The following is a 9,276-nucleotide window of genomic DNA, read 5'->3' on the forward strand; positions in this document are numbered from 1 at the left end:
TGTTACTTCCTCTACAGTCAGAAATCTGGGTGTTATATTAGACAGCAATTTGTCTTTTGAAAATCATATTTCCAATGTTACAAAAACTGGATTCTTCCATCTTAGAAACATTGCCAAGCTACGAAACATGTTATCTGTTTCTGATGCAGAAAAGCTAGTTCATGCATTCATGACCTCTAGACTGGACTATTGTAATGCACTTCTAGGTGGTTGTCCTGCTTCGTCAATAAACAAGCTACAGGTAGTCCAAAATGCAGCAGCTAGAGTCCTTACCAGGTCAAGAAAATATGATCATATTACCCCAATTTTACAGTCTCTGCACTGGCTACCTATTAAGTTCCGTATCAGTTATAAATTATCATTACTTACCTATAAGGCCCTAAATGGTTTAGCTCCAGCGTACCTAACTAGCCTTCTACCACGTTACAACCCATCACGCACCCTAAGGTCACAAAACGCTGGACTTTTGGTCGTTCCTAGGATAGCAAAGTCCACTAAAGGAGGTAGAGCTTTCTCACATTTGGCTCCCAAACTCTGGAATAGCCTTCCTGATAATGTTCGGGGTTCAGACACACTCTCTCTGTTTAAATCTAGATTAAAAACACATCTCTTTCGCCAAGCATTCAAATAATGTATCTTTTTAATTGTGAGTGTAGTTGCATCTGTTCAAAGGTGCATTTTTATTCATTAACTTGGGTTAAACTAATTTTACTTTGTTGGATCAGCAGCTATGCTAATGATGTCTGTATTTTGTTTCTATGTTTCGCCACGGCTCCAGTCTGGATCCAGAACACCTGAGAAGAGATGATGCTGACCCTCAGAGGACCCCAGATGATGCTACCTTGAATCAACAAACAGAACTAACAATTATTGCTAAATGTGTGACTGAATCATATAATAACTTAATTAATAATATTGATAGTTCATCGTCTAGCTGACTACGTCTTGTATTATTATTATTATTTTTATTTTTTTCTAAAATCCTGTCAAATGTACACAAACTACTAGCTACTACTAAATATTGTAGAAACATAATTTTCTGTAAAGTTGCTTTGTAACGATTTATTTTGTAAAAAGCGCTATACAAATAAACTTGAATTGAATAGTTACGTTGCCAGTAAGTCATGAAGTTACCAATATATTACCAATAGAGGACCTATGTGGGACGTTCTTGGTTATCTGGTCACGTTGGAAGGACGTACTGACGACGTTGTGAGTTGGTAATGTGATGGTAATAAAATTACGGGAATGCGACGTCGCAGTTACGTTGTCAATTGGTAAGTCATGGAATTACCAAAAATTACCAGTACGTTACGTAACTGTTACGTCGTGTGTTAGCAGGGAAATTCTGCCCAGTTGCTTCTCAAAACTAGCCCAATCTCGCTTCCAGAAGGTTCCCCGATAAAACATTGCTTCCCGGGGTTAAAATATAGTTTTTTTAGCAGGGTTGCCTTGGTATAATTCGCATTTTAGGGGCTAAATATCACGTTATTTGTATTGGGGTCGCTGTGACCAGCGGACATGAAAAACAACCACCACAGACTTGGCAACACTGGTTGGCATTTACTACACAGAGCCGTAATTCACTGACAATCTACACAAAATCGATGTTAAAATCGCAGGCGATTCTTTGTCGATTTTGAAAGCAATTTTGTGTTAGTTGTCGGTAGACTAAGGCTCTGTGCAGTTACTGCCACTCCACCTGAAGCAGTGTTGCCAAGTCTGCGGTTGTTTTTCATGTCCGCGGTTTGAAGCAATCCCAATACCAACGTGATATTTAGTAGGGGTGTGCCGGTTTCAGAATTGGTGATGACGGTTATGACGTGAGTCAAATGTGACCCAGCCGGCACATGACCGACCTTCAACGTTGAAATATGGTTGAAATAAGGTCAGTTGTGGTTTCAACGTTGAAACAACGTTGATTCAACGTTTAAAGCTGAATGGTTGAAAAACATCCAGCACATGACCAACTTTCAATGTTGAAATATGGTTGAAATAAGGTCAGTTGTGGTTTCAACGTTGAAACAACGTTGATTCAACGTTTAAAGCTGAATGGTTGAAAAACATCCAGCACATGACCAACTTTCAACGTTGAAATATGGTTGAAATAAGGTCAGTTGTTTTAATGAAACAACGTTAAAAATGTTTAATGCTAAATGGTAGAAAAAGGTTAACAAGCTTTTAAATTATTTATATTAAATTATTTAAATTAATTATTATTTAATAGCATTTAAAAATATTTTAGTCATGATACCTATTCTAAAATGTTAAATATTATCATCATTAACAACAATAAAACTATACATTTCGCTGCTTTATCACACTGAAACAACTCCCATTGGTAGTTTTATTTTATTACTTCTATCATGATTGGTTAATCTGGCTGTCATTCAGGAAACTGGACAATGAATCGGTTCGCGCTTTTCTACATTTAAAAATATGACCGTTATTGTCGTCTTTCTGTGAGTGAGGCGGCTAACTGTGAGCTGCTGCTCGTTATAACTGACTGCTCGGTCGGTCCCGAATTATTTCATATTTGCCTGTATATTTTTTATTTATTTCGAGCGAATTTGAGTCGTGACATGTCAATGGAGAACAAAAACTGTGAACACAAGAAGGGTCAGGTGTTCTGCGAGGTCCTGAAAACATCCTGTCAAAATGAGGTAAGAAAATCGCTAACTTTATCTTTATTATCTTTTGAAAATAGTAAAGTATTACCAGAGTTTACAAATGGGTAGTTTAAAGGACATGTAACCTGCAGATAAATAAATACCCGTGTGTCTATGTTTGCATTGCTTTATCACAGCTGATCAAGTTAGATGCTCACCTAATGTGTTGCTGGTGAGTTATGTGTTAATGTCTGTCTTTTAGAGATTTTCCCATATTTTCCTGATATGAATCCCATGCATTAGGTGTGTTATATATGTTTGTATTCTTATATTAGTTTCAAAGTGTTTTCTGCAACATATAAGTGCAAATGTCGGTATTTAAATAATATAATTTTAATGAATTAATGAAAATGAAAAAAAAAAAAGGATTGTTTAAAGCCATGGTTCTCAAAGTGTCAGGCCCCCTCTAGTTGTTATGCAGGTGAATCACTAAATTAAACTAATTAATGTTAATATATTTTAACTTAATCTTTGAGTAAGTTTTTTTTTTTTTGCACATTTAAGTATGTTACAGTTAAAGTACAGTACAGTTTTGTAACTTTTGTTACATAATTACATTTAAAATTACATTTTAATTTAAACTTTTTTTTTTTTCATTTACCTGTGTATGTAAGCACAGTTGTAGTGTTAATGTTCAAACTGTATTTACCATGGTAAAGTGTCTGACAACAATTAATATTCTTATTAGAATAAAACTGCCTCATTTTTTTAACTGTAGAGCTGTAGCTGAATAGTTTGGCCTACTACGCTGCTGAAATGTAATGTTGGTCATTATGGTGCAACTTAATATTTAATAACAAATATTTTCTGAAGTGGTACTTGGTATAAAAAGTTTGAGAACCAGTGGTTTAAAGAAATGGTATAATATGAAATCCTGCTTTTTAAGAACTTTTCAGTAAACCATTTCTTCTTTCCCCTTGTAGAGTCATCGAGGATCCAGCTTGTTCTTGAAACATTGGTAAGAAATTGTTCTTCTGCTACATTGCACTGTCACTTCTGCTAGAGATGCTTTGACCTTTTGTGATAGGTTTTGGTTGTGCTTAGTTAAATAAAAATGTACTGAATTTGATTTGACTTATTTTACTACACTGTAATGTTAGTGTTCTGATTAAAACAGTGTAACTGGGGGCTCTGAAAACACTGCTTGTGAATAATTTGTTAATATTGTACATTTTCATCTGAATACATTAAATAAGTGTTTAATGAATAGTGTTGTCCACTTTGTTTCCAACCTCACTGTTACTGAACTGTAAAGTGAAAATATTGTGTGATTTATTTTGCATTCAGTTTTCAGTTAAATATATTTCACAATATCAAAGTTATTGTCAAACATTGTGAACATACCTAAACTCACTGGTTAAATCTTATGTGCCCTCCAGAAGTTTGCACTCTGCAAGTGAACGACGCCTTGTGGTGCCATCCCAAAGAGGTTCAAAATCACTCTCTCGGACCTTTTCCTGGACTGTGTCCAGCTGGTGGAATCACCTCCCAATCTCAATCCGAACTGAGCGTTTACTCATTTTCAAGAAACATCTTAAGACTCATCTTTTTCACCAGAACTTAACCAACTAATGCTAGCACTTTTCCTTCTTTTCTTGTCTTTTTTATATATATATATATATATATATATATAAAAAAAAACCTGGCTATGCGTTCTGTACTAGACTAACTGAGACTTGTCATGGCACTTGTATCCTGTTGTTGTTCGCTTGTACACCTGACTGCTTCTGTTCTTCTCATTTGTAAGTCGCTTTGGATAAAATCGTCTGTTAAATGATTAAATGTAAATTTTTATACAGGACGGTACAGAAAGTGCACAAGTGGGAGGGAGTGGAGGGGACGGCGTCAGAAAGGACCTAGCGCTGGGACACTTTCAAGGATCACCCGAAGCACAACCACACTGTATACACTAAGGCTGCTGGTTCTAACATTTTAGACTGCCCTGCGGTAGAAATCTCATTCTGCATTCCCCACGGTAAAGAAGACACAGTCCGGGGGGGTTCCCATTAGAAATCAACTGGTGGAAGGTTCCCTTCTCGAACTGTTCAACACATTTTCACTGCACAAATGTACACAACTCTTGTAATGAGACACATTACTAAAACATGTTTTTGACAGAAACTGTAGGTTTCCACCAAAATAAAAGATCCACTGGTTTCAGTCATAAAGGTACAAGGGTTTGTCTTGTAAGTGCTGCAAAAAATATGCATTTATGTGCAATTATTTCACAAAAACCTTTAAATATTATTGTATTTGGATTGTTCTACTACCTGTTTTTAGCATTACCTCCATGCATACTCTGCATAATAAAGTGTGGGATTATTTTCATCTGTTTCCAAAATTTAACTGCTGTTTGACAATTTTGAGCATGTGGTAGTTTATTGAAGTTGTTTGTAAAGCCATTGCTGCCAGTCATTAGATTTTTAGCCTTGCATGTACATTGTTGATCTAAATGCCAACTAGGATCTAGGTGTATTTACACACGGTGCAAGGTACGACGGGGAAACAACGTCGTGTTATCAACGCTGATTAACTTTTCAAAATCAACACCTCATTCAGCTTTCATCCCAGGGCTGCAGCACGACCCTAATTCACCCATAATGCAGGTAAGACGGCGAAACAGCGTCGCGATTTCAACGGTGAATCCACGTCGTGATTTCAACGTTGATCCAATTTGCAAAATCGAAAGGTTTTTCAACGTTGATTCAACGTCGGGAGTTCAACAGTGAATCAGCGTTGTGATTTCAACCGTACATCAACGTCACGATTTCAACGGTGAATCAACGTCGTGATTTCAACGTTGATCCAATTTGCAAAATCGAAAGGTTTTTCAACGTTGATTCAACCATGGTACCTGACGTTGTTTCAACGTTGAATCAACGTTGAAATGCCGGCTGGGGACGGTTCATAACCAGGTTCTTGGAGATAGCGGGTTAACTCCGTGTCAGCGCGCGCTCTGATCGGTAAAGGGGCAGAGATTTCAGATCTCCATTTATTAAGGAGATCTGTCACAAAACTCATTATCCGCGCCAACGTTTTTTGATCAAATTTCAAAGCCGCACCCGCCCGCCATCCGCTGATTGTTTTGGGGTCTATGGCGATGCAATGCTTTGCTGATGCGAGCCGCAAAAAAAAGCCATTGCCATTTGCCCATTAGCTCCGCCCACTACCGGAGAAACTGGTATGTCTTCTGCTTGTTCGAAAATGAATATGAATAATTCTAAATTAAATCCATTATTTTGACAGGAGAAGACAACAAAGAATAGTTTACATATAAGGTGTTGTTTAAGCGTGGTAAGACTCTCGCTCTCTCTCTCTTTGCATGTGTGAGAAACAGCGCTATCAGTAAAGCGACGGTGAGTCGTGTGCCTTCACAAAGAGTTTACAGAGTGTCAAATACAGCTGCGCTGTGTGTCCATTGAGATGAGCTGAAAAGTTCAGATCTCTTGAAGGAGAGAGAACTCTGAAGCTCAGATGCTGAAATTAATGCAAGCGTCATGCGCTTCAGTCTATGTAGTAAACAAACCTGCACGTCTCTGCCATTCATTAATTCACACAGAGACGCGCAGAACACGGATTTATATTTTAAACAACTTTTGCGGCTTAAAATTTACAGATACTGGTCCATATGGATATTTGATTTGATTATTTTATGCTAACTTTGGCAAATTCCATGACTGTCCATATTAAAATGCAAGTTTCATTTTCATGACTGGATTTCGAGATTCCGTCCTCGTTTTTTGCTTCATGGAAATCATAGAGCAAATTTCAAAGCCGCACCCGCCAGCCATCCGCTGCTTGTTTTGCGGTCTATGGCGATGCAATGCTTTGCTGATGCGAGCCGCAAAAAAAAAAGCCATTGTCTGTTCTAGAAAGGATGCAGCAAAGATATTAAATGCTAAAGTATGAGGCATAGGCCTACGCTGAGTTTCATTTACGATGAGATGTGCTCTAGTTCACAGTGCAGTGCAAATGAACGCGGCGCGCTGGTGCTTCCATGTCACGGTTATCATTGTCTGCTTTACTTGCTTTTTATTTATTAAAATACATGCAATTGGTTGATGAAACATTTATTAAAATTAAGATAAAATTTGTACAAAACGAAATTCGTTTTTAAGAAAGGTTTTCTACAAAGCAAAATTGGTAAATATCATGTCTGACGATTTACAAAACTTCATTAAGTGGGGAAAACCATGTCTCCCGATATATTGCGCATCTTATGATCCTATCTAAAAATGAAAATAATTTTTGATAAAAAATGTTTGTAAAAAATATACCTACAAATAGTAAACCCTTCTCAAAAATTTATATTTTAACCCCAGGAAGCAATTTTTATCGGGAAACCTCCCGGAAACGCGATTGGGCTAGTTTTGGACTAGTTTTAAGAAGCAACTGGGCAGGATTTGTTGTGAAAACCTGGCAACCCTGATCTGAATGCACATGCTGGAGATATACTTCTAATTACAGGAGCGTCTTTACTGATGAGAGGTGCATGAAAATCGCAATCGATTTTTTGCACAGCCCTATGTATCATAACTAACCTGCTCTGTCTAGTCTGTTGGTCTCCGTGTCCTCTTTGCTTTGTGGTTTTTCTGTGCGTGAAAAAATTGATGTGTGGCGTGAAAGCGTGTGAAAAGAGTCAACTGCGTGTGTCTCACGGTGCTTGAGAGTTGGCACATTAGTTCTCAAGCAGAATAAAGGACAGGTTGATTATTGCTGTTTAGCGTTTGTATTAATCTATGATGTGTCCCTGTTTGCCTACAGGGACATAAAAAAATAAATTAAAAGTGATACGTGGACCAAGGTGTCTGAGATTTGTTCATTTTAAGTAAAGGATCCTAATATTTCGTCCACAACAATATTTAATGAGGTTATAACTCCTTGTGGTTAGTCTGCACGAGATCAACAAGCTTGTTTGCTTTGCGGCCACTTTAAATACAAAATAAGCATTCGATCTACGTCAGAGCGTCTGAGCGCTCACAAATCTTTCTGCAGCGTCGTGAGCAGAGCGGCAAGAGCGATTTTTGACGCTCTAGACGCCGGCGGTGTGAACGCACAGTTAGGCTTCGGCTATGGCTGTAGTGTTGTTGTGAAAGTAAGGGCGGAGAACAGAGACTTTGCCGTTTCTCGTTTGTTACTCTAGAGTAGACCAATTCACTTTATTGAGGCATACTGCCCCCATCTGTTATGGAATATGGAGTATGACTTGATTTATTTTTGCCAAACATTACAGATGGCACCTTTAAACCTATTTTTATTTGATTGTGCATTTTATTAAAATGGCAAGTTTGAGAAAAGTTACCTATTTCAGTTTATTAAATTATAATAAACTTGAACTGAGTTTAAAAATGTGTTAAATCTTGTATATATAAAAGTTTTAATGAAATGGGTTAACATTAATATAATAGAAAAAAACATGCTGCCATGGCTTACTGATCATTTTTTATATGATTGTACTATATAATAATTTTGATTGTTCATGATGATCTTTAGCAGTGTTGAAAATGTACTGCACTTTATTACATAATATTATCGCTACTGAAGTCTTCCTGTTGGTCAAATTCAAGCTGAAACTGTCCATTCAGTCCAGTTTTACATGGTTATATCGCTTCAATCTTTAAAAAAAATAAAAAATGTGCAAATGTGAAAGTAGATTCAACAAATGCTGCAAATCCAGTCAAAACATTCAAAGGTCATTAGCTGGCAATCTTTAATTATAGAAAAAGCAAAGGATTGAAGGAAACACAGTGAATACTCTCTTGTCAGTTTGAGAGGTTTTTCATTGAAAATGCATGTAGATCATCAAATACATGTTTGTCCTTTACAATTGTTGGTTTATTTTATGCATTATATCATCAAATGCAGTAGAGAGCCTATGGGAGAGTTTTACTTTAATACCATGCCATATACTGTATCAGAGATTTCTGCTCCTCAATTACAGATGCTTTGTTTGTTTTCTCATCTTCTTACGATTAATTTGTGTTTGACAGGTTTGACAGAGTAATTGAGGTATGTAATGAGGATGTTGAGTTACTTTTTGGCGGTATACTATTAATCTTAAGTGGCCATTTACTGGATACTTTCATCCAAACTTAGTTTCATTGTTACATGTGAGGATGAGATTACATGATATTTGAACTCTACAGTCTGGCGCTTTATCTACTGACTGGAACGAGTGTGGAACACAGACATTGAAGATAAAATGATTAATGATAACAAACATGTGGCGAGTGGGGCAGGGCCGAGAGGCGTGGGAACGAGGAGTGAGGCCAGGTGTAGTGATTGGAGATGAGCTACACCTGCGCCCCACCGCCGGTCTTGAGTCCCACGTAGGAGATGGAAGGATATAAAACTGGAGTGACGACCGTGAATGACGAGAGAGGACCAGGCCTGGGACATTATTTTATGTGTTTGGCTTTTATTTGTGCGCGTCAGTCGCCGTGAGGGGCTGACGCGCTGTTTTGTTTATTTTGAATATTAAAGTGACTGTAATAATAAAATCTCCATATACATCGGGAAGAAGGAGGCGGGAACCGGCGGACAATCAAAACACTTTAATATTCAAAATAAACAAAACAGCGCGTCAGCCCCTCACGGCGACTGACGC

Source organism: Carassius auratus, chromosome 49 (assembly GCF_003368295.1).
Source record: "Carassius auratus strain Wakin chromosome 49, ASM336829v1, whole genome shotgun sequence".
In the NCBI taxonomy this organism is placed as follows: domain Eukaryota; kingdom Metazoa; phylum Chordata; class Actinopteri; order Cypriniformes; family Cyprinidae; genus Carassius; species Carassius auratus.